This window comes from Schistocerca gregaria, chromosome 11 (genome assembly GCF_023897955.1).
Source record: "Schistocerca gregaria isolate iqSchGreg1 chromosome 11, iqSchGreg1.2, whole genome shotgun sequence".
Classification (NCBI taxonomy): Eukaryota; Metazoa; Arthropoda; class Insecta; order Orthoptera; family Acrididae; genus Schistocerca; species Schistocerca gregaria.
In genome coordinates, this window is record NC_064930.1 from 116,813,061 (window position 1) to 116,838,506 (window position 25,446).

The 25,446-nt window shown below is 44.4% G+C and overlaps 1 protein-coding gene across 1 annotated transcript in view; it reads right to left on the reverse strand.

The window, feature by feature from the left end:
* LOC126295177 (voltage-gated potassium channel subunit beta-2-like) overlaps positions 1–25,446 on the reverse strand; it is a 1,066,574-nt gene that overhangs the window by 188,121 nt on the left and 853,007 nt on the right. The window lies entirely within an intron of this gene.

Genomic DNA, 25,446 nt, shown 5'->3' on the forward strand with positions numbered 1-25,446 from the left:
GTAAAGTTTGGAAGGTAGGAGACGGATACTGGCAGAAGTAAAGCTGTGAGTACCGGACGTGAGTCGTGCTTCGGTAGCTCAGTTGGTAGAGCACTTGCCCGCGAAAGGCAAAGGTCCCGAGTTCGAGTCTCGGTCGGGCACACAGTTTTAATCTGCCAGGAAGTTTCATATCAGCGCACACTCCGCTGCAGAGTGAAAATCTCATTCTGGAAACATCCCCCAGGCTGTGGCTAAGCCATGTCTCCGCAATATCCTTTCTTTCAGGAGTGCTAGTTCTGCAAGTTTCGCAGAAGAGCTTCTGTAAAGTTTGGAAGGTAGGAGACGGATACTGGCAGAAGTAAAGCTGTGAGTACCGGACGTGAGTCGTGCTTCGGTAGCTCAGTTGGTAGAGCACTTGCCCGCGAAAGGCAAAGGTCACGAGTTCGAGTCTCGGTCGGGCACACAGTTTTAATCTGCCAGGAAGTTTCATATCAGCGCACACTCCGCTGCAGAGTGAAAATCTCATTCTGGAAACATTCACACAAGGTTGGCGCCTATTTCTCATACAGCAGTCGGCCGGCGTTGCCTGGTGAAACGTTGTTATGATGCCTCGTGTAAGGAGGAGAAATGCGTAGCATCACGTTTCCGACTTTGATAAAGGTCGTATTATAGACAATCGCGATTGCAGTTTATCGTATCGCGACATTGCTGCTCGCATTGGTCGAGATCCAATGACTGTTAGCAGAATATGGAATCGGTGGCTTCTGGAGGGTAATACGGAACGCCGTGCTGGATCCCAACGGCCTCGTATCACTAGAAGTCGAGATGACAGGCATCTTATCCGCACGGCTGTAACGGATCGTGCAGCCACGTCTCGATCCCTGAGTCAACAGATGGGGACGTTTGCAAGACAACAACCATTTGCACGAAGAGTTCGGAGACGTTTGCAGCAGCATCGACTGTCAGCTCAGAGACCGTGGCTGCGGTACCCTTGACGCTGCATCACAGACAGGAGCGCATGCGATGATGTACTCGACGACGAACCTGGGTGCACGAATGGCAAAACGTCATTTTTTCGGATAAATCCAGGTTCTGTTTACAGCATCATCATGGTCGCATCACTGTTTGGCGACATCGCGGTGAACGCACATTGGAAGCGTGTATTCGTCATCGCCATCCTGCCTAATCATCCGGCGCGATGGTATGCGGTGTCATTGGTTACACGTCTCGGTCACCTCTTCTTCGCATTTACGGCACTTTGAACAGTGGACGTTACGTTTCAGATGTGTTACGACCCGTGGCTCTACCCTTCATTCGATCCCTGCGAAACCCCACATTTCAGCAGGATAATACACCACCGTTTGTTGCAGATCCTGTACGGGCCTTTCTGGGTACAGAAAATGTTCGACTGCTGCCCTGGCCAGCACATTCTCCAGATCTCTCACCAACTGAAAACGTCCGATCAATGGTGACCGAGCAACTGGCTCGTCACAATACGCAAGTCACTACTCTCGATTAACTGTGGTATCGTGTTGAAGCTGCATGGGCAGCTGTACCTGTACACGCCATCCAAGCTCTGTTTGATTCAATGCTCAAGGCGTAACAAGGCCGTCATTACGACCAGAGGTACCATCTCTGGGTACTGATTTCTCAGGATCTATACACTCAAATTGCGCGAAAATATAATCACATGTCAGTTGTAGTATAATATATAGATCCAATGAATACCCGTTTATCTGCATCTCATCTTAGTGTAGCAATTTTAATTTTGTCTACGTACTCACGCCATTACAGTCTGATTCTTCGTTGTTTACGTTCTGTACTGAATGTTTAAGATGCCTCCGATAATGGTGAGTCCCGCCGACTGTGAAGTACGGGCTCTTACAAGATTTCTATTCTACGTGCTAAAGGCCTAAATGCGATCTATATTCATCGTGAGACCTGTGCAGTTTACGGAGAAAACATTATGAGTGATGGAATGTTAAGAACGTGGGTGAGAGCATTTCAAGATGGCCCCCACAAATGTGCACGATGAACAACGTAATGGGCGTTAATGAAAGTTTGGTGCAGGAAGTGGACACTAAGGTGAGAGAAAACAGACGCTTTACGATTTCCACCTTGCGGTGTGACTTTCCTAATGTTTGTCGTAGTGTTTTGTATGGCATTCTGAACGAGCACTTTCTAATTAGGCTGTTTTGGTTTTAATGTTGGTAACGCCATGTAGCGCTCTGTATGACAATAACTGACTGTGCTGTGTGCAGTGTGTGGCTGGTTTGCATTGTTGTTTGCTATTGTAGTGTTTGGCAGCTGGATGTTAACAGCGCGTAGCGTTGCGCAGTTGAAGGAGGTGAGGCGCCAGCAGTGGTGGATGTGGGGAGAGAGATGGTGGAGTTTTGAGAGCGGATGATCTGGACGTGTGTCCATCAGAGACAGTAAACTTGTAAGACTGGATGTCATGGACTTTTGAACACTGTTAAGGTAAATACATTGTTTGTCCTCTATTAAAATCTTGCATTTGCTAACTATGCCTGTAGTTAGAATCTTTTATTCAGCTGGCAGTAGTGGCGCTCGCTGTATTGCAGTAGTTCGAGTAACGAAGATTTTTGTGAGGTAAGAGATTTATGAAAGGTATAGTTTAATGTTAGTCAGGGCCATTCTTTTATAGGGATTTTTTTAGGTCAGATTGCTTTGCGCTAGAAAAATATTGTGTGTCAGTTTAGTGTTGGTCAGAATAGGTAAATAGCGAAATGTCTGAGTACGTTCAGTTCTGCTCAGCTGTTTGAAAATCAAATAACCTAGCGGTTCATTAGCACAGTAATTCATTAATTTTTCTAAGGGGATGTTTCAACTCGTATTACCGAAAATTGTGCGCACGTTGGGTACCGAAAATGTTGACGGATGTGCGCAAAACCGAACGTTTAGACAGTGCACTGACTTTCCTTGAGTAGTACCACAACGACGGTGATGAGTTCTTAAGCCAAATTGTTACGGGCGATGAAACGTGGGTGGCCTACGTCACACCAGAATCAAAGCAACAGTCCACGAAGTTGAACAAGGGCGTCGTTTTGCTGCAGGACAATGCCCGTCCGCGTGTGGCGAATCAGTCCAAAGATCTCATCACATCTTTTTGGTGGGAAACTCCAGATCATCCTCCGTACAGCCCAGATATTGCGCCCAGTGACTTCCATCTGTTGCTGCACTTGAAGAAACACCTGGGCGGTCAGCGTCTTCGAGACTATAACGAAGTCGAAACGGTGGTGATGCAGTGGTTAACAAGTCAGGCGGCAGACTTGTATGAGGAGGCTATTCAAAAACTGCTACAACATTGTGACAAGTGCCCCAATACTGAAGGAAATTATGTAGAAAAGTAAGGTACAAGCTTTGTAGCAAGTGTACCGGTATGAAATTAACGTTAAGATACAAATGTGTCGGGGAACATTTGTTGTCAACGAGCCTTAATATTATTATTTTTTTTGGTTATTATGACATCTGTCAAAGATGTTTAGTACACATCAAGTCATGGAACAAACAGCATCATATGTTTTCATCGTGTGAACAATGTCGAATTTTGTACCAGAAAGTGATGATTTGCGGAAAGCATGAATTTTTTGTTTTCATTTGAAAAAAAAAGTGCTGCAGAGTCGCATCGAATGCTTGTCGAGGCATATGGTGATCATGCTCTATCAGAAGTAACACGGAAAAGATAGTTTCAGCGGTTCAGAAATAATGATTCTGATGTAAGAAATGAAGAACGTAGAAGACCACCAAAAAAGTTCGAAGACGCCGAATTGTAAGCAATATTCGATGAAGATGAAGAGTCACAAGCGAATGGTAGCAATGCTAAATGTTGCACAACAAACAATTTCTGACCGTTTGAAAGCTATGGGAAAGATGCAAAAGTGTGGAAAATGAGTGCCACATGAATTGAATTAAAGACAGAAGGAAAACCGAAAAACCATTTGTCAAATTTTGCTTCAAAGACAAGAAAGAAAAATAAATTTTGCATCGAATTGTTACTGGCGACGAAAACTGAATTTATTTTAAGGATCCTAAACGGGAAAAATCATGGGTTCATCCGGCACAACCATCAACATTGACTGCCAAACCAGATCGATTCGGCAAGAAGACAATGCCCTGTGTTTGGTGGGATCAGAAAGCTGTGGTGTATCGTCAGCTTCTAAAACCCGCTGAAACTGTGAATACTAATCGCTACAGACAACAAAAAGACCAATTTGAACTATGCTTTCATTGAAAAAGGACCAGAATGGGCCAGAAGACATGGCAAAGTAATTTCTTTACACGACAATGCACCTGCACACAAAGCAAAACTGGTTCAGGATACAATCAAAACACTTGGCTGGGAGCTGCCACCCCACCCGCCGTATTCACCACACTTGGCCCCTACCGACCACCATTTGTTTTCATCAACGGGACACGCATTGGCTGGGGAACACTTCGATCTCCACGAAGAAGTCGAAAATTGGGTGTCTGATTGGTTTGCTTCAAACGACGAACATTTCTATTGGCGTGGTGTCCACGAATTGCCAGAAAGGCGGTCAAAATGTACAGAAAGCGATGGTCAGTACTTTTGAATAAAATGTTTTTACTTTTCGATTCCATATTAGTGTTTCATTTTCACCGAAAGCAACGCTCATTTCATACCGGTACAGCTGGTAAAAATAAAATTATTCAGATATCTTAGCACGTCTTATTCTTAAATTTCAAAACTGTACTCGCTAAAAGAACACGCCTCGTGTGTTCAGTGTACACCGCAGTTGTCTCTGCGCCGCTTTTGGATAGCGCCATTCTGCCGTGGACGGTACGCTTTAACCACTGCAGCACAAACTTCTGTGTCTCGGAAATGCTTCCAACCTTTGTCCGAAAGCCTATGATCACACCCTTTTGGGCGTCAGGCAAATCGCTCCGTTTCCACATTAGGACAACGACTGCAAGGTTTCTGCCGACCAGCCGACGCGCCTTACGTAACATCGACAGCTGCTGCTGCTATACAGTGACGTCCGTTGGCTTGCTGCATTGTAAGGCGCCACGTGTACCGCTTCTATACGTCATACGTGTATATCGTCGTTGTTTTCTCGTCCTTCCCTCGTCGATATCAGGTCATGAGAAATGTTTATGTTAGTGTTTACCTATTTGTTGTCGCCAACACGCAACTACACGGCCACGGTATCCCCTGATTCCGGAGTAGCTAGCTTAATATACACTACTGGCCATTAAAATTGCTACACGAAGGAGAAACGCAAATGATACAGGCGTATTCATTGGACAAATATATTATACTAGAACTGACATGTGATTACATTTTCGCGCAGTTTTGGTGCATAGATCCTGAGAACTCAGTACCCAGAACAACCAGCTCTGGCCGTAATAACGGCCTTGATACGCCTGGGCATTGAGTCGAACAGAGCATGGATGGCGTGTACAGGTACAGCTGTCGATGCAGCTTCAGCACGATACCACAGTTCATCAAGAGTAGAGACTGGAGTATTGTGATGAGACAGTTGCTCGGCCAGCATTGACCACACGTTTTAATTGGTCAGAGATCTGGAGAATGTGCTGGCCAGGGCAGCAGTCGAACATTTTCTGTATCCAGAAAGGCCCGTACAGGACTTGCAAGAAGCGGTCGTGCATTATCCTGCTGAAATGTAAGGGTTCACAGGGATCGAATGAAGGGTACAGCCACGGGTTGTAACACATCTGAAATGTAACGTCCACTGTTCAAAGTGCCGTCAATGCGAACAAGAGGTGACCGAGACGTGAAACCAATGGCACCCCATACCATCACGCCGGGTGATACGCCAGTATGGCGATGACGAATACACGCTTTCAATGTGCGATCACCGCGATGTCGCCAAACACGGATGCGACCATCGTGATGCTGTAAACAGAACCTGGATCCATCCGAAAAAATTACGTTTTGCCATTCGTGCACCCAGGTTCGTTCTCGAGTACACCATCGCAGGCGCTCCTGTCTGTGATGGAGCGTCAAGGGTAACCGCAGCCACGGTCTCCGAGCTGATAGTCCGTGCTGCTGCAAACGTCGTCGAACTGTTCGTGCAGATGGTTGTTGTCTTGCAAACTTCCCCATCTGTTGACCCAGGGATCGAGACGTGGCTGCACGATCCGTTACAGCCGTGCGGATTAGATGCCTGTCATCTCGACTCTTAATGATACGAGGCCGTTGGGATCCAGCACGGCGTTCCGTATTACCCTCCTGAACCCACCGATTACATATTCTGCTCACAGTCATTGGATCTCGGCCAACGCGAGCAGCAATGTCGCGATACGTTAAGCCGCAATCGCCATAGGAGACAATCGGACCTTTATCAAAGTCGGAAACGTGATGTTACACATATTTCCTTCTTACACGAGGCATCACAACAACGTTTCACAAGGCAACGCTACTCTTAATCAGGCCCAAAACTCGACTTGTAACGAGAGCACTTGCGATCAGTCTGTGACAATATTAATAATACGTAAGGCTCTACACCACTACAAGAAAGTATCACTGTTCATGAAATCACAAAATATACGAATAAACTTCTTTATGTTTTTTAATTTTTATTTTATCAAATGTTTTCAAAAGTTTCTTTCGCGCCCACAAATCTGTCACAGCTCGATACAGAGTGTATACGTGTGCATGAAAGTAGTACACTGTTTCTGCTGATAACCACGTGTGAGCTTTCGGGTTGCTAGGCTACTTCGATCAGTAAGATTTATATTGGATTTTGAAAATGATCTTTCTATCCAAACTTACGTCCTCGACAATGGCTCATCAAATACCCTTTCGCGATAATTAGGACTTCGCGTAAATTGTATTTTCGCGAGTTTAAAACAAACCATCGGTGGCGCGAAAGCAGTCTTCATACCGTGACACACTCGCGATGCTTGCCAGCCTGTCACGAAATTGACCTGCATACACCCTGTCAGAGGCAGCAAAGGACTCGGAAGAGCAGTTGAACGGAATGGATAGTGTCTTGAATGGAGGGTATAAGGTGAACATCAACAAAAGCAAAACGAGGATAATGAAATGTAGTCGAATTAAGTCGGGTGATGCTGAGGGAATTACATTAGGAAATGAGACATTTAAAGTAGTAAATGAGTTTTGCTATTTGGGGAGCAAAATAACTGATGATGGTCGAAGTAGAGAGGATAAAAAATGTAGACTCGCAATGACAGGGAAAGCGTTTCTGAAGAAGAGAAATTTGTTACCATCGAGTATGGAGTGTAGCCATGTATGGAAGTGAAACATGGACGATAAATAGTTTGGACAGGAAGAGAATAGAAGCTTTCGAAACGTGGTGCTACAGAAGAATGAAGATTAGATGGGTAGATCACATAACTAATGAGGAGGTACTGAATAGGATTGGGGAGAAGAGGCGTTTGTGGCACAACTTGACTAGAAGAAGGGATCAGTTGGTAGGACATGTCCTGAGGCATCAAGGGATCACAAATTTAGCATTGGAGGGCAGCGTGGAGGGTAAAAATTGTAGAGGGAGATCAAGGGATGAATACACTAAGCAGATTCAGAAGGATGTAGTTTGCAGTAAGTACTGTGAAATGAAGAAGCTTGCACAGGATAGAGTAGCATAGAGAGCTGCATCAAACCACTCTATGGACTGAAGACCACAACAATAGAGTAGTGATACTTCTTCCAGTAATTATAGATATTAATCGGTGGCATACCTTTCAGCTGCATATGGATATCGAAATGGCAACATCGAGTGCCGATATTTTTATTACATATTTCATTTTTTCTTCAATTTTCGTTACATATTTGAAATTGTTTTTCTCTTGCTTTTCTGTGGCCTAGCGGTTCTAGGCGCATCAGTCCGGAACCGCGCGACTGCTACGGTCACAGGTTCGAATCCTGCCTCGGGCATGGATGTGTGTGATGTCCTTAGGTTAGTTAGGTTTAAGTAGTTCTAAGTTCTAGGGGACTGATGACCACAGCTGTTAAGTCCCATAGTGCTCAGAGCCATTTGAACCAGTTTTTTGAACCCATCGTACGAGTTGGCTCACTCCTTTTTTTTTTTTTAAGGAATATTGTTGACAGGAGGGAAGAATATACAAATTGAAGAAGCTGCAATCTTTATTCAATATTCATCTAATCATACAATGGAGGCTTTCACGACCGGATGGTACTGTTGTTGATAATTCGTCCGGGTTATATGGCCGTGGTCCATGGAATTCTTCTATTTCTGCTGGCAGGACTCAGCAGGACCAGCTATACCTCTGAGGATGTCCATCGTAGTATTGGATGAAACGTTAGGAATAGAAGAATTCCATGGAGCACGGCCATATAACACGGAAGAATTATGAACAACAATATTCATCTATTTAAAACGTCGCTGCAGTTCTCTGCATTCCGATATGTTAGAAGTTTGAAATATTGCCACTTTACAGATATGTTTTCAATAGAGTAGTTTGCAAAGCAGTGGTAACACCGGTTCCCGTCAGATCACCTAAATTAAGCGCTGTCGGGCTGTGGTAACACTTGGATGGGTGACCTTCCGGTCTGCCGAGTGCTGTCGGCAAGCGGGGTCCACTCAGCCCTGGTGAGGCAAACTGAGGAGCTACTTGACTGAGAAGTAGCGGCTCCGGTCTCGTAAACTGACACACGGCCGGGAGAGCGGTGTCCTCACCACATGCCCCTCCATATCCGCATACAATGACGTCTGTGGTCTGAGGATGACACGGCGGCCGGTCGGTACCTTTGGGCCTTCATGGTCTGTGTGGGAGGAGAGAGAATGTTAACAATTGTTATTGTTAATGTTAATAATTATTGGTGTTAACGAAAAAGCACCATCACCAACTGAAACCACATCTTACAGCATGCTGAGTGTTCTGAATTGTAATGCACGTAACGTGATATGTAGTTCTGACGACAGTGCTTCATCCATTACAGTACCTTTATTCCAAATCGCATAATTTACTCTATTTAGAGGAAACGTTAACAGTTCTGGTCTTCCATTAAAATTATTTCAGCAGCGATGCTGAGCAATCGAAATGACGTCTTTTCTTCACCCAGTCACGAATCGAAATATGTTTCTTTTTTTTTCGTATGCAGCGATTCCACGCATCAAGCTTTAACTCCATCACAACTCGTGCGACGTGCAGCTGCCAAAATGTTCATTTCAGGCACGACTCAGGGGCCCACACAACGACTAAACTGCAGTGTATACTGGTTTCGCCGTGTCTACAGCCACATATGAGACCATTTGGGTGCAACTCATTCCACGCGACGAGTGGCGCAACCCAATGTCGTCGTGTAGACTAGGCTTAATATCGTGTACGGCCCACGCGAGCGCGCAGAAGTGCCGCAACACGACTAATGTCTGAAGTAGTGCTGGAGGGAACCGACACCATGAATCCTACAGAGCTACCTATAAATTACCGGTGCAAGGAATCCCAGATATGCTCAACAATGTTCATGTCCAGGGAGTTTGGTGGCCAGCGGAAGTGTTTATACTCAGAAGAGCGTTTCTGGAGCCACTCTATAGCAATTCTGGAGGTGTAGGGTGTCGCATTGTCCTCCTGAAATTGCCCATGTCCGTCGGAACGCACAATGGACACGAATGGATGCAGATGATCAGACAGGATGCTTACGTACGTGTCACCTGACAGAGTCGTATGTAGACGTAGGACTATCAGGGATGCCATATCACTCCAACTGAAACATGCTCCACAGAGCCTCCACCAGCTTCAACAGTTCCCTGCCGACAAGAAGGGTTCACGGATTCGTCAGATTGTTCCCATACCCGCACACGTCCATCCACTCGATACAATTTCAAACGAAGCTCGTCCGTCCATGCAACATGTTTCCAGTCATCAACATACCACTGTCGATGTTGATGGGCCCAGGGGAGGCATAAAGTTTTGTGTCGTGCGGTCATCAAGGGTACACGAGTTGGGCTTCGGCTCCAAAATACAAATCTATGATGTTTCGTCGAATGATTCGCACGCTGACATTTGTTGATGACCCAGCATTGAAATCTGCAGGATCTTTTTCCGGGCGCAGCGATGTCGGAGATTCGATGCTTTACTAGATTCTTGATATTCACGGTACATCCGTGAAATCACCGTATGGGAAAATTCCCAATTCATCGCTACCTTCGAGATACTGTGTCCCATGTTCTAAGATCTGCGCCAGACGCTTGTTGTCTTACGAGACTTGGAACTTAAACAGTGGCAACTATTTATTTACAACCGATACAAAAGAGTTAAATGTTTTCACCTGTTACTGTCCTTCAAAGTAGCCACCAGCGTTGTGTACAACGCGTTGCCAGAGATGTGGGAGGCGTAGCATACCGTTAGCACAGCCTTTCTACATCTCTACATCTACATCCATACTCCGCTAGCCACCTGACGGTATGTGGCGGAGGGTACCCTGAGTACCTCTATCGGTTCTCCCTTCTATTCCAGTCTCGTATTGTTCGTGTAAAGAAGGATTGTCGGTATGTCTCTGTGTGGGCTCTAATCTCTCTGATTTTATCCTCATGGTCTCTTCGCGAGATATACGCAGGAGGGAGCAATATACTGCTTGACTCTTCGGTGAAGGTATGTTCTCGAAACTTCGACAAAAGCCCGTACCGAGCTACTGAGCGTCTCTCCTGCAGAGTCTTCCACTGGAGTTTATCTATCATCTCCGTAACGCTTTCGCGATTACTAAATGATCCTGTAATGAAGCGCGCTGCTCTCCGTTGGATCTTCTCTATCTCTTCTATCAACCCTATCTGGTACGGATCACACACTGCTGAGCAGTATTCGAGCAGTGGGCGAACAAGCGTACTGTAACCTACTTCCTTTGTTTTCGGACTGCATTTCCTTAGGATTCTTCCAATGAATCTCAGTCTGGTATCTGACCTACCGACGATTAATTTTACATGGTCATTCCATTTTAAATCACTGCTAATGCATACTCCCAGATAATTTATGGAATTAACTGCTTTCAGTTGCTGACCTCTTATATTGTAGCTAAATTATAAGGGATCTTTCTTTCTATGTATTCGCAGCACATTACACTTGTCTATATTGAGATTCAATTGCCACTCCCTGCACCATGCGTCAATTCGCTGCAGATCCTCCTGCATTTCAGTAGAATTTTTCATTGTTACAACCTCTCGATCCACCACAGCATCATCTGCAAAAAGCCTCAGTGAACTTCCGATGTCATCCACAAGGTCATTTATGTATATTGTGAATAGCAACGGTTCCAGGACACTCCCCGGCGGCACACCTGAAATCACTCTTACTTCGGAAGACTTCTCTCCATTGAGAATGACATGCTGCGTTCTGTTATCTAGGAACTCTTCAATCCAATCACACAATTGGTCTGATAGTCCGTATGCTCTTACTTTGTTCATTAAACGACTGTGGGGAACTGTATCGAATGCCTTGCGGAAGTCAAGAAACACGGCATCTACCTGGGAACCCGTGTCTATGGCCCTCTCAGTCTCGTGGACGAATAGCGCGAGCTGAGTTTCACACGACCGTCTTTTTCGAAACACGTGCTGATTCCTAAGTCATTATACTCGAACATAATACGTGTTCAAAAATTCTACTCTTTTCTGTTGATGGTGCGAATGGAGCTAAAGCTACGGCGATTCTCGTGTACGACTGTGACGGTGTTATCCTAACGCATTTCGTTCCTCCACGGCAGATCGTCACTGCACAGTATTACTGTTTCTTTTTTAGAGCTACGCCTGCGACCAGCTTTGCGAAAGAAGCGGCGACACCTTCTGCACAACCCACACGTCATTTTGCACGACAATGAGTCGGCGCACACAGCGCAAGGTGTGGCTCCTCTGTTCGGTGGATGGGACTGGCAGGTACTGTACCATCCACCATACTCCCCAGACTCAAGTCCTTGTGGCTTTCATTTGATTCCGAAGATGAAGGAACCAACCACTTGGCTTCAGAACTGTTCCAGAGATTCGACAGGCAGTAGACCGCTCCATTCACACCATCAACGGAACAGGCTGCGCCTACGTTATAGTACGCCTTCCACATCGCTGGCATCTGGTTCTACACAACACAGGTGACGACTGTGAAGGACAGTAACAGGTGAAAACACGTAACTCTTTTGTATCGGTTGTGAATAAATAGTTGCCACTATTTAAGTTCCAATCCTCGTATGTAGGCGTCGCCGTATTCTGGCTGTTTACATATCTCTGTATTTGAATACGCAAACCAGTTTGGCGCTTCAGTGTAGATGACACGGGGGATTTACACTGGAGCGAATACAAGCGAACATGCATCAACGATCGAAGCTTCTCTCGGGTGTAAAACGTAGACAAGCGAGAGGTAGCTGCATTCGGCCGTGTTCGGTTCGCATTCGCTACAATTCGCTCGTGTTCCTCTGGTTGTCTGTCGGTCTTTTAGCGAACCATCGCAGGAAGTTGATGTCCTCTCCGCTTCGGCGCTAGCACAACACAAAGCTTCCGTCTGCTGTCTTGTCTACTTCTGGTGTTGTTTTGACATGAGTTGTGTCAGAGATGGAGTGGCCTAACGAGATATTAATGTTGCTGACACAAATATGATACGTGCGTCTGAATTCCAAGAGATCTATGTTGTGGTTGGCAGGAGAGCCAACCGTGTTCCTAAAGGAGGCCGAAATGCACGCGTTTTAGCTCACGCAGGCTGGCGTGCGGTCTGGAACATGACAAGGGAATTAGAATTGAGAAAAACGGACGTAGCTGGTGGAATACGTAACTTTAATCCATTAATGGAGAACGTCGCTCTTTATGGTACATGATTCACAATATCAATAGTACGGATACTGGCGCCTTGCTAGGTGGTAGCAAATGACGTAGCTGAAGGCTATGCTAACTATCGTCTCGGCAAATGAGAGCGTAGAAGTCAGTGAACCATCGCTAGCAAAGTCGGCTGTACAATTGGGGCGAGTGCTAGGAAGTCTCTCTAGACCTGCCGTGTGGCGGCGCTCGGTCTGCAGTCACTGATAGTGGCGACACGCGGGTCCGACGTATACTAACGGACCGCGGCCGATTTAAAGGCTACCACCTGGCAAGTGTGGTGTCTGGCGGTGACACCACAATCTACACTACAAATTTTGAAAGAAAATAAATCTGACTGGTAGAAAATTACCGAAGAACTCGAAATTGTAGTTCTAGTTTTCGTTTGCATTATTCCAAAACCATGCACACATAGCGGTTGACGTTTTCGCTGGCCTTCAAATATAATATTGACAGAGAAATTTAAAAGCAGAACACCAATTAGTGAAGGCGAAAATAACGAGGAAAAAAAAAGGATAGCGTTTACACTCTGGTCATTAGCAACTGCAGAAATACGTTACTGTAATGATTAAAAAAAATATGGCATTTCAGTCTGTGATCGCTAATTTTTTTTTAATTTGCAGTAACCGGTTTCAGGCTAGATGCCAATCTTCAGATCTGTTAGATAAAGTTAAACAATTATAATTATATATCTTTAACTTTATCTAACAGATCTGAAGGTGGGCAGCTAGCCTGAAACCGGTAATTGAAAATAAAAACATTAGTGATCAAAGACTGAAATGCCATATTTTTATTGAAAGAACGATCACGGCTAGCCCAGTAAGACAAGCGTACCTAGTTTTGATAGACTGTAGTGATTGTTTTGCATTTCAACACGAGCCGTATCTCAGACAGCTCCTTACCTTTGCAGTCGTGAATGCGAAGTGATTCAAGGTTTTTATAAAAACAGGTAGAGAAACATATATCAACGAAATATGATTAATGAAATGTCAAGTATACGTACAGCCAAGTTTTTTGTAATTTTGACTCAACGTTGTAGTCACAGAAATAGGATCACATACCCGGCAAGCCCCGAAGTTTCATTTTGTTTCCTGTTTCCCGTCTTGGAACATCACTGTTTCTTTCAGGCAGTGTATATGATACAATAAAAAGCATCCTTTGCTCGCACTTACCATTTGTTCACTAAGTATAGATGCAAATGCGAACTAGCTTTCCAAAAGCAATACAGTTAAGAAAATTTCAAGTTGCACCTCCCCTATGATCCTCCAATGTGTCGCACACTGTAAATGGACGAACATGATTTTCAAAATTCATGATCTGCATGCGTTTCTGTTAGGTTTTCTATGGAAGACGACTATGAGACGAAATTGCGCATAGAGGACACTATTGACGGAACTGGTTTATTCCAAGATGTGTAGTATTGCTATGTTTCGGTTTCCATTCGGGTTACACACAAGCAAGACATACGTTACATCCTTTGTTACCAGTCTAGTATTCTAGACGAAATAGGCCTATGTATTAATATTACACTGTAAATTTTCATAGATCGCAGTAATTTTACTGGTCTAAAGGTCATATATTTGAATGGTTTTTTTTTTCAATTTTCATATCACTTTGGATCACTCTACACTTGCTGTTTCTAGATTTTTGTTTCATGCGTAACATCAGCACTAATATGCGGTTAACAACTTTGAAATATCCGCTTATTCAAGAATCCGTAGAACTGCTAATATCTCATGTTTCTACTCGCGTTTCACTCAATCACAACGTTACAGTTAGCAGAAATGTATTAAAATTACACAGTAAAATTTCATAGATTGGGTACTGATCTAAAGATTATATAGTTGGAAATATTTTTTTCATCTTTTATGATATTTTTATAGAATCCTATACTTACAGTTTATCTGTTCGAGATAAGTATTTCGTGAATTATGCACGCCTGTAGGAGACGGCAAGCACATTATAAAATCGATAGAGTTGAGAAAATTTCGGATTCACGTGATTTCAAACTGGCAGTCCGACAACATTACACATTATGTTCCCATGCAACACATTCTCTAACGGTCGGCAGTATCTCAATTACGGTAGAAATGTCATAGGCTACAGAAAAAATGTCTTGCACTGCTTCGAACTGTTGACTGTTTTTATTTCTATTAATTGCGAATCATGTGAGTATTTGCGACTTCTTGATTCAGGACAAGTAGACCTATTTTAAACATTACATTAGCTCTTGAATCTGACTGCATACGTATTATGAAAATCCGTAGAGTTTAGAAACATACGTCTGTGCAATCTTGCTACATCCCTCACTCCTATTCGAATTTCACGCAGTCTCAAAATATAGGCCAATGGCCTTCAGTTAGAAATCCTGCAGAACTGCCAGAAACTCCAATTAAAAGTGAAATGCGTATTTCATAGATCCCAGAAAAAAATTGCCTCGTGCTACTTACTTCCAACTGGTGACTGTTTTCATTTATGTTAGTTAGGACTACATACTCAGTAGTCGCAATTTTCTGATTTACGACAAGTACTTCACGAGTTTTTACAAATTGAAGCTGTGTGCTTAGAAAATTTTAAAATTTAAATTCACTTACCTAGAGCTGTGATGTCTTGCTATATCCCATACTTCTACTCGAATTTCGCGCAATCACGACATTTATGATCTTCAGTTAAGAATCTTGTAGAGATGACGGAACTGCCTATTACAACAACACTGCAAAATTTCAAATGTGTCACATCACGTCACACACAACGGAGTGAAACAATTTGCGTAGGAAGTTTTTTTTAACGAAGTAGTCCGTTAATAATTTTAAAATATAATTGTCGATAATACGGTGTACGCATAAGCTGAAGAAACGCTGCACTGACTTAACATACGCCACACAACTTATCTGTTGCGTCCCGGTAATGTTTCGTAGTTGTCACGCATCGAAGGCGAATATTTCGCTAGCGCACGCCAAAGACGCGAAGTCGCCCGCTCGCCAGTGATATTAATACTGCGGCAGCCGGCAGAGATGCGCTCTAGAGCGCGCCCCGCACCAGAGATGTTACGCAGGCCGGCCGATTAGCTGTACTGGAGCATCGCAGGCGTGTAGTTGCCGGCCGCGCCACCGACGGCGCTGGTGTTAGCGCAGTGCAGCGTCTGGCGCGGATTCAGCCGCAGTCAGCGCACAAGCGCTGAACCGCTGCCAAAAACGGAGACCGGGATGTGCCTTCCGGGACAGAGATGTCTCGCGGAGGATGCTAGCCACTTCCGAGAAGAATTAGCATAGTTATTCTGGGAGGAAGGGATGCGGATCATTAACTCCGCCATCTATAATTCTGCCTTTGTAGCCATTTCTGCGAAGCTGCCAATTTTGACGTTGTCCTCCTTCTGTCAGATACATCATTATGTAACAAGAAACGAAGAGACTACTAAGGATCTGTTATACAACGATCGTTTATTTTTATTCATGAACCTTACAGGGAGATTATGCATTTACTTCGGCTGGCTGTGTTATTGTATATCTTATGAAAGCAAAGACGCTGCTGTGTTTGATTATATTGTTTATTACTGTAGGCGTGAATGCCATCTTCATGTTGTGTGGAAAGTATATAGTTTGCAATTCCCCACAGTCGTTTAATGAACAAAGTAAGAGCATATGGACTATGAGACCAATTGTGTGATTGGATTGAAGAGTTCCTAGATAACAGAAAGCAGCATGTCATATAAAAATGACTTTGTCGATAACATCGGAAGTTCACTGAAACTTTTTGCGGATGATACTGTAGTACAGCAAGAGGTTGTAACAATGGAAAATTGTACGGAAATGCAGGAGGATCTGCAACGAATTGACGCATCGTGCAGGGAACGGCAATTGAATCTCAATGTAGACAAGTGTAATGTGCGGCGAATACACAGAAAGAAAGATCCCTTATCATTTAGCTACAAAATAGCAGGTCAGCAACTGGAAGCAGTTAATTCCATAAATTATCTGGGAGTAGGCATTAGGAGTGATTTAAAATGGAATGATGATATAAAATTAATCGTCGGTAAAGCAGATGCCACACTGAGATAGATTGGAAGAATCCTAAGGAAATGCAATCCGAAAACAATGGAAGTAGGTTACAGTGCTCTTGTTCGCCCACTGCTCGAATACTGCTCAGTAGTGTGGGATCCGTACCAGACAGGGTTGATAGAAGAGAGACAGAGAAGATCCAACGGAGAGCAGCGCACTTCGTTACAGGATCATTTAGTAACCGCGAAAGCGTTACGGAGATGACAGATAAACTCCAGTGGAAGACTCTGCAGGAGAGACGCTCAGTAGCTCGCTACGAGCTTTTGTTAAAGTTTCGAGAACCTACCTTCACCGAGGAGTCAAGCAGTATATTGCTCCCTCCTACGTATATATCTCGAAGAGACCATGAGGATAAAATCAGAGAGATTAGAGCCTACTCAGAGGCATATTGACAACCTTTCTTTCCACGAACAATACTAGGTTGGAACAGAAGGGAGAACCGATAGAGTTGCTCAAAGTACCCTCCGCCAACCACCGTCAGGTGGCTTGCGGAGTATAGACGTATAAGTAGATGTAGATATTTCAAATATTTAAATAGTTGATTTAAACTGTTATACAGGTTGATTTCGTAAGGGCGTACAAAAACGTAACAGGACACAGAGAATGCTCCACTGACCAATCTGAGATAGGAAACGTGAGGTCGAAAAAGCCAGCTTATGGAGATGTGATAGTAAACTTGTCTACCGCTTTGTCTAGCATTACTGTTTTGCAGCTTATTTAGAACTAACAATCGTACTAGTTTACAAGTACAGTGCTGTTTATTTATATGTACATTCTTTATTTCCTGAAAGGAAATAGCGCTGAGGAGCCTGATTACTGGGAAGCCATGACGCAGGTTTTGTTTACTTTACATGTCCATAATGTGGCTCTGTTGTATCGTATTTACATTATCCCGTGACACAACGTGCTATGAATCAACGACAGATCCATTCAACATGACGGTTCAACGCCTCAAGTCAATGTGGATGTTCGCAACCACCTCAATGCTGTATTTCCTGGTCGCTGGGTTGGAAGGGGGGGTTCTATTTCATGACCTGTGAGGTTACCTGACAACCTTTCTTTCCAAGAACAATACGAGGTTGGAACAGAAGGGAGAACCGATAGAGGTACTCAAAGTACCCTCCTATGGGGATATCAAGATCGGAGTGAGGATATGGAGATAGAATTAATTGCCAGAATTTTAGCTACCTGTGATTTAATTCGAAACACACCGGAGATTTTGCCAGGGTGCGTCAGAATTTTGTTCGCCTATGTCGTGCTTGCATTGGGGTTGATGGCCGTTAGTTTCATCTCATTTTGTAAGAACAGTGCAAATGGTATGTTCGTTGTGTCAGTGATGGTATTTGCAGTTAACTAATGTAAACAAACAAGTAAAGATTAATGTGATTTTGTTCCTATTATCTCCTTAAGTTAGCTCCTCCGACCCCAGGTTTCCTGCCTCAAATTGTTCAGTGGAGCACCATCTTTGTCCTCTTAAATTTTTGCGCACTCTTACAGAAACACGCTGTACTGCGAGGGTCACTCCAAAACAAAAAGCACACTATTTTTGTAAAAATACAGTTTTCATTCTGCATGTGCGAAAGTTTTACAGTGTGTAGATACGTCCTTCCCGCTTGTTTTCAAACTTAGTTGAACCTGTTCCCGTGAGTGGCGCCGTCACAGCACGTCTTCAAGATGGCTGCTACACTTCACGTTCCTCAGAGGCAACCTGCTGTCATAGAATTCCTGTGCTGTGAAGTGGAGACAGTGGGAAACAGCCACAAGAGGTTGAAAAAGGTGTACGGAGATGCTGCTGTCGATCGCAGTACAGTTAGTCGGTGGGCAAGCAGGTTACGTGAGGAAAGCGGGCACGGCAGTATTGAGGATTGTCCTCGCAGCGGCAGGCCTCGTACTGCACACACTCCACACAATGTGCAGAGAGTTAACGAATTAGTGGCTGCTGACAGACGCTTCACAGTGAACGAATTTTCAAGCTACGTTGGGATAGGGGAAGGAAGTGGTTGCAGAGTACTGAAAGTGTTGGCGTGAAAAAGGGTTTGTCCCAGGTGGGTTTCCAGGACGTTGACAGTGGCTCACAAAGAAACAAGAGAAACGGTATGCAGCGAACTTTTGAACAGTACGACAATGGTGGAGATGAATTTCTTGGAAGAATTGTGACAGGTGATGAAACACGGCTCCATCAATTTTCACCAGAGACGAAGAGGCAATCAATGGAGTGGCATCGTGCAAATTTACCCAAGAAAAATAAATCCGAAATCACACCTTCTGCTGGAAAAGTTATGGCTACGGCGTTTTTTGATTCCGAAGGACTCTCGCTTGTGGACATCGTGCCAAGTAGAACCACCATAAATTATAATGCGTATGTGACGACACTGAAGAAACGTCTAGCTCGACTGAGTCGTGTTCGACAACATCGGCAAAGGAGGATGTTTTGCTGTTGCACGGCCACATGTCAGTCAAAAAACCGTGGAAGCGATCACAAAACTCGGATGCACGACGCTGAAACACCCGCCTTATTGTCCTGACCTCGCTCCATGTGACTATCACCTCTTTGGGAAACTGAAAGACTCTCTTCGTGAAACAAAGTTTGAAGATGATGACTCCCTTGTGCACGCTGCCGAACAGTGGCTCCAACAGGTTGGTCCAGAATTTTACCGTGCGGTTATACTGGCGCTGGTTCCAAGATAACGTAATACTGTTGAGAGGGGAGGAAATGATGTGGAGAAATGAAAATGTTGTTCCTAAACGATGTATCTACTCACTGTAAAACTTTCGAACATGTGGAATAAATGAGGGATTTAAAAAAAAAAAGTAGTGTTCATTTCGTTTGGAGTGACAATAGTATTATGGTTTGCTATGTACATCGGGTGATCTTGATACCTACATGCCATGTATGTCTCAGCTGCTGTCACACTACTGTATAAGTTCGCTCCTGTCGGAGCTAGAGTCGACGTTAAATTTTTTGTTGGATTAGTTATACAGGGTGTTCGGAAATTTCTCATACAGACTGCTAGGACACGCGGAGGAGAGTCAGTACTTAATATACTGAACAGGAACCAATTCCGGAAATGTATCGTTTCCGTGCTACAGCCGTTTCAAAACATGTTTGCTAGGTAGTTATGCAACTTGGTATTCATGGTTTAGGGGGGGGGGGAGGAGGGAGAGGGGGTTACATCGGATCGCCTGATGTCACTTGACGTCTATCCTACCCCTCTGACCTGGTTCGAGTCTCATTCACGTGTCTGAGTGTCAGGGCAACATGCTTGAGTAGACGTTTGCAGAATACACCGACATGGTCCTTCTGAATGGCGAAGCGTGCAATTCTCGAAGATCTGCTCATCGCCTTTATGAAAATCGTTATCCACAACGTCCATGGCATGGCGTTTTCGCCACAATTAAGCAACGGCTTCAGCAGGCGTGAATGTGGTGGTCCAAGAAAGCGCCGCACACCTGAAATGACAGAAGCTGTACTGCATTACGTTGCAGAGAACCCGCCAACGAACACACGAGCAATTTCTTTAGCTATAAATGAATCCAACTGTAAAACAAATGATGTACTCGATCAGGCCTAATCGGTTATCTCGCATGAAAAACAGCCCACAGTTTGCACTAAATTATGTTTACTTCAAACCTTGACCATGGTTTCTGCTATAATAATATAGCCTTCTTCAGAAATACACACTAATAACTGAAAAATGTCATAACCCAGCGGCTGCGTCAAGAACAGTAAAATAACTTTAACAGACATAAGCCTGTTTCGAATACAAGTAAAATTACATATGGCACCGTATGTCCTCCGCTACTATCTCATCGGTTACTTGTTAAGGTGTTCGCGTTACCAACATGTTTTCAAACGGCTGTAGCACGGATTCCTGTTCAAAATATCATCTACTGACTCACCTCTGCAAGTCCTACAAGTTTGCAACTGCAATTTCCGAACAACCTGTATATGTAGATGTCGAAATATGTTTATTTCGTAATGACGTTTCATAGCAGCTATATAGACAATTGCATCAGCGATGTTAAATGGCTACAGGCAGTTTAAAATGGTTAAAATGGCGCTTAGCACCATGGGACTTAACATCTGAGGTCATCAGTCCCCTAGAACTTAGAACTACTTAAACCTAACTAACCTAAGGACATCACACACATCCATGCCCGGGGCAGGATGCGAACCTGCGACCGTAGCGATCGCGCAGTAGCAGACTGAAGCGCCTAGAACCGCTCGGCCACCACGGACGGACAGGCAGTTTGCTAGAGAATACCGAAGGAGCAAACTACCTGTAAATATATTAAACAGCACTGACGCAACTGTCAATATAGCTGCCACGAAAAGCCATTACGAAATAAGCTTTCATAATTCGACAACTACATAAATAACTCCCCCACAAATTCTACTTATATACAGGGTGAGTCACTAATTATTGTCACCTTGAATAACTCCGAAAGTATGGTAGCTGGTGAAAAGTTTGTGGGACAAATGTTGCATGGGACAACGGGGGCCGTAATGTGACGTTGGTTTTTTGTTGCTAGGTGTGGTCGCGTCATAGATTTGGTCAACTTTGGTTTCTTTTTTAAATGGGATGCTATAGTTAGGTACTTATTACCTGATAGCAGCTATCCAGACGAATCCAATGATGAATGACAGTAAGGTCTTTCAAGGTCAACCAAGGTCACGAAGGTAGCATGAACGTCCATTTACAGATGGTATCGATGTAGGGCTGCAATCCTCTAATCATGGATTGAGTGGTATTCCTTCTCACTTCGGAACTATCGAAGCACATGCGGTCGGCCGCAGTGGCCGAGCGGCTCTAGGCGCTTCAGTCCGGAACCGCGCGACTGCTACGGTCGCAGGTTCGAATCCTGCCTCGGGCACGGGTGTGTGTGATGTCTTTAGGTTAGCTGAAGTAGTTCTAAGTTCTAGGGGACTGATGGCCTTAGATATTAAGGCCCACAGTGCTCAGAGCCATTTGAACCATTTGAAGCACATGCTCTGACAATTCTCTCTCGCATATCGTACAAATAGTAAATATTCCCGAATACGGCGTATCCATTTAACGTGCCACTGACATGTAAACACCATTCGACGGTTTCGCAGTACAACAGTAATAGGAACGGTAAGACGAGTATCGTCGAATCTAGCGAATGTGTATCATGTATTCCTTCAAAGAACAAGTCGATATGCTTCTCATTTACGAAAAATGCCAACGAAATTCAGTGAGAGCTAGAGACTCATACGCTGAAAGATATCCTCAACGTACTCACCCTGCACGTCGTACCTTTAAATATGTGTAGGATAAATTGAGAACAACTGGATCTTTAACGCATCGGAAACATATCCGGAAAAGGAAAGTTACTAACGAGGAAACGTAAACTGGTACTTTTGCCACTGTGGTTATAGATCCTTGTGTTAGTCCGCCTCAAATCGCAAGGGAATCTGTCATGAGCCAGAGCAGTGTTGTTTGTGTTCTGCATCGCCATAAATACCATCCTTACCATATCAGTCTCCACCAAGAATTAACTGCTACGGACTGTATGCGTCGCATTGAATTCTGCCGGTGGACTCAGTTTCAGATTCAGAGGGACGACACATTGATTGATTTGAATTTATTTACTGACGAGGCTACATTCACGAACCATGCAATGTTAATTTGCGTAACATGCAATATTGGACAACTGAAAATCCATGTTGGCTCCGGCAAGTTGCACACCGAAAACCGTGGTCGGTTAATGCATGGCGTGGGATTTAGAAGGACAGAATTATATGCCCCTGTTTCATCGAAGAAAATCTTATAGTAGGACGTACACCGCATTTCATCGAAGGAAATCTTAATTGGGAAGTACACCACGTTTTTACAAGAAACATTAGGTCTGTTATTGGAAGAAATACCTTTAGGGACAAGGAACAGAATGTGGTATCAACACGATGGGTGTCCGGCACATTTTTCGCTGATGCCTAGAAATGAGTTGCAGAGACAATTCCCAAATCGTTTGATTGGACGCGGAGGAGATGTGTCGTGGCCGGCTCGTTTGACCAGGCTTGACGCCTCTGGATTTTTTTCTTGTGGGGATTCGTAAAAGACATTGTTTATAAAGACATTCCAACTACAAATTAAAATATGCTAGAGAGAACTGTCGCAGCATGAGCTTCGATAACTGCCGGTGTGATAAGGTATACCACTCAATCCATGATGAGAAGATTGCAGCACTTCACTTATACCAATGGTGATCACTTCGAACACCTTCTGTAAATGCTATGGGATAATAAGTGCCAAACTATAGCATTCCGTTTGAATAAAGAAAGTTGACCTTCATATCTCGGAAGCGACCTGTCTAGAAAAAAAAAAAGTTCAAATGTGTGTGAAATCTTATGGGACTTAACTGCTAAGATCATCAGTCCCTAAGCTTACACACTACTTAACCTAAATTACCCTAAGGACAAACACACACACCGATGCCCGAGGGAGGACTCGAACCTCCGCCGGGACCAGCCGTACAGTCCATGACTGCAGCGCCTGAGACAGCTCGCCTAATCCCGCGCGCCTAGCAACAAAAAACCAACGTCATATTATGGCTCACGTTGGCCGATGCATCTTTTGTCCCACATACTTTCGGAGTTATTCTTGGTGGCAATAGTTAGTGACTCACCGGTGTAACTGCATATATGTGGTGATGTGATGGCTGTGTTTTCGGACATGTTCCATTCAAAAAGGTACGGCCAAACTTTCAGGAAACATTCCTCACACACGAAGAAAGAAAATATGTTTTGTAGAATTCCTGATGCGCTGATGCAGCCCTGGAGAATGGCGTATTCTATCACAGCCGTCCACAATACGAGCACGAAAAGTCTCTCCATTTGGTACCGGGGTTGCGTAGACAAGAGCTTTCAAATGCCCCCATACATGAAAGTCAAGAGAGTTGAGGTCAGGAGAGCGTGGAGGCCACGGAATTGGTCCGCCTCTACCAATCCATCGGTCACCGGATCTGTTGTTGAGAAGTGTACGAACACTTTGACTGAAATGTGCAGGAGCTCCATCGTGCATGAACCACATGTTGTGTCGTACTTGTAAAGGCACATATTCTATCAGCACAGGTAGAGTATCCCGTATGAAATCGTGATAAAGTGCTCCATTGAGCGTAGGTGGAAGAACATGGGGCCCAATCGAGACATCACCAACAATGCCTGCCCAAACGTTCACAGAAAATCTGTGTTGATGACGTGATTACACAATTGCGTGCGGATTCCCGTCAGCCCACACATGTTGATTGTGAAAATTTACAATTTGATCACGTTGGAATGAAGCCTCATCCGTAAAGAGAACATTTACTCTGAAATGAGGATTGACACACTGTTGGATGAACTATTCGCAGAAGTGTACCCGTGGAGGCCAATCAGCTGCTGATAGTGCGTGCACACGCTGTACACGGTACGGAAACAACTGGTTCTCCCGTAGCACTCTCCATACAGTGACGTGGTCAACGTTACCTTGTACAGCGGCAACTTCTCTGACGCTGACATTAGGGTTATCGTCAACTGCACGATGAATTGCCTCGTCCACTGCAGGTGTCCTCATCGTTCTAGGTCTTCCCCAGTCGCGAGTCATAGGCTGGAATGTTCCGTGCTCCCTAAGACGCCGATCAATTGCTTCGAACGTCTTCCTGTCGGGACACCTTCGTTCTGGAAATCTGCCTCGACACAAACGTACCACGCCTCGGCTATTGCCCCGTGCTAATCCGTACATCAAATGGGCATCTGCCAACTCCGCATTTGTAAACATTGCACTGACTGCAAAACCACGTTCGTGATGAACACTAACCTCTTGATGCTACGTACTGATGTGCTCGATGCTAGTACTGTAGAGCAATGAGTCGCATGTCAACACAAGCTCCGAAGTCAACATTACCTTCCTTCAGTTGGGCGGACTGGCGGTGAATCGAGGAAGTACAGTACATACTGACCAAACTAAAATGAGCTCCAACATGGAAATTAAGCGTTTCCGGACACATGTACACATAACATCTTTTCTTTATTTGTGTGTGAGGAATGTTTCCTGATAGTATGGCCGTACCTTTTTGTAACACCCTGTATATTGCAGGTACACACCAGGCCAGGCATGAATTCTTTCGACAATTGACGAAATGCCGCGATCAGTATGGATAATGGGCAAGTTGCACTACGTTAGTAGTGTGTGGGTAAGTCGAGAATTTCGACCTGAAGGAAGGTGCACTGGGGTAGTCCGTGAGGTTGGTATGACAACGTTGTCTGGATGAGTGGTCAAAGCAGCTGCCCAATAAGCAGAATCCCGGGTTCAACTCCCCGTCGAGCACATAAGTTCCAACTTTCCTCACTGATTTAAATCAGCGGTTATTGGCAGCAAATGTCATTAATTCTTTTGTTTCTTGATCCAGCTGCAGCTTTGTCTCCTGCTGTTACACGAAAAGGAGCATAACACGTCAACCGAATAAGCGTTGGAATTGTAGGGGTATATTCCCGTTACTTCGGATGGCTTTGCTGCCTTCTCTACAGTTGCCGTATGGAAGTTCAATAGTTAACAAGTGTACCATCAGATCCCACCCCGTAACGCGCAGAAATTTGCTACCATGTGGACTAGGAAGCGATGTCATTTAGTTCTTCA